This window comes from Lampetra fluviatilis, chromosome 56 (assembly GCF_964198595.1).
Source record: "Lampetra fluviatilis chromosome 56, kcLamFluv1.1, whole genome shotgun sequence".
NCBI classification, from domain to species: domain Eukaryota; kingdom Metazoa; phylum Chordata; class Hyperoartia; order Petromyzontiformes; family Petromyzontidae; genus Lampetra; species Lampetra fluviatilis.
In genome coordinates, this window is record NC_136330.1 from 6,474,361 (window position 1) to 6,475,922 (window position 1,562).

The 1,562-nt window shown below is 45.2% G+C and overlaps 1 protein-coding gene across 1 annotated transcript in view; it reads right to left on the reverse strand.

The window, feature by feature from the left end:
• CLYBL (citramalyl-CoA lyase) overlaps window positions 1-1,562 on the reverse strand; it is a 50,407-nt gene continuing 48,845 nt past the window's right edge. The window contains exon 8 of the mRNA XM_078880209.1: window positions 1-1,562. This exon is cut by the window's right edge and continues 1,205 nt beyond it. The gene's annotated coding sequence lies outside the window, so the exon portion shown is untranslated.

Consider the following 1,562-nt stretch of genomic DNA (forward strand, 5'->3'; position numbering starts at 1 on the left):
TGTCTCCCCGACAGACCTAGTCTTCACCTGTCTCCCCGACAGACCTGGTCTTCACCTGAGGACGGCTGCTTGCATTGTGGCCGAAACGTCATGAGAATTATTTTATTATGTTTTATTTGTATTATTTCCATTCTACGTGACTTTACCGAAAGAACCAAGAAGATGAATCCCTGCAGTCACGAAAGCTTTAAATCGAAACAAAGACACATTTTCATTTTTTCTGCCCGTATTTAAAACGGCTGTACGCCGTCTGAACCTGAAAACTCAATTCTCCTGCAGGAGAATACGGGGCAAACCGTATGGGTTGACAGGTATGTAAATTTCGATTTAAAGCTTTCGTGACTGCAGAGATTCACCTTCTTGGTTCTTTCGGTAAAGTCACGTAGAAGGGAAATAATAAAATAAATAAAACATGTTTTCTTTTGAAATAAAACATATATTTTAAAATAAAACATGTTCTATTTTTAAATCCTTTATATTAAGTTCGCTTGCTTGCTTAGGACCGTGCAAATCTTTCGGTCGTTTTTTAACCCACTTCCCGTGATCCAATCGAGCTGACATTTTCCACACAGACTCGTTGTGCGTGACAATTAATGTTCGTGAAAATTTTTTTCAAAAATTTTACACTTTTTAGGACAAAAATATTATATTTAATTACCAATTGTTTAATGGTGCAATGCAATCATCTGACCCATAGGTGGCAGCAATCTCAAGCCAGAGGACGAGAGGACTCTAGCCACCACGCATATAACGGATTTATAGTGAAAAACTTTGTTTTTACGGGTTATACTTATTATTCTTTTATTTCCCCTCTACCTGACTTTACCGAAAGAACCAAGAAGAGGTATGTAAATGGTATTTCGCGATAAGATTTGACACAGTTTCCGAAAGCGTTAGGTTGTTGTCGGGCGTCCAACACACCACGTCGCGCGTTTTGTCCCAAGAGCCTCGGTCGGTTTGAGTCAACTCCACATTCCCATGCCGGGCAGCACAACACCTGAGCCCATCGGTTGCGCAACTTGGTTGCATGCAACGGATTCTCCCTTTCGTGTGCACGCTTCTGCAACGATTGTAGCAGAGGCGGACATATTCTTTGTGTGTGTGTGCGGGTGTGTGTGCAGGTGTGTGTTCTGATGTACGTGTGCGTGTGTGTGCGTGTGTGTGCGTGCCTGGCACAAGCGTCGTGGTGACGTCACCGCCACTTAGTGGCGAATGGCGGTTGTTGTTGTGTGCGTGTGTGTACGTGCGTGTACGTGTGTACGCGTGCATGTGTGTGTACGTGTGTGTGTACGCGTGTGTGTGTACGCGTCCGTGTGTGTGTACGCGTGTGTGTACGCGTGTGTGTACATGTGTGTGTGTACGTGTGTGTGTACCCGTGTGTGTGTACCCGTGTGTGTGTACGCGTGCATGTGTGTGTACGTGTGTGTGTACGCGTGTGTGTGTACGCGTCCGTGTGTGTGTACGTGTGTGTGTACGCGTGTGTGTGTACATGTGTGTGTACGTGTGTGTGTACGTGTGTGTGTACGTGTGTGTGTACGCGTGCGTGTGTGTGTACGTGTGTA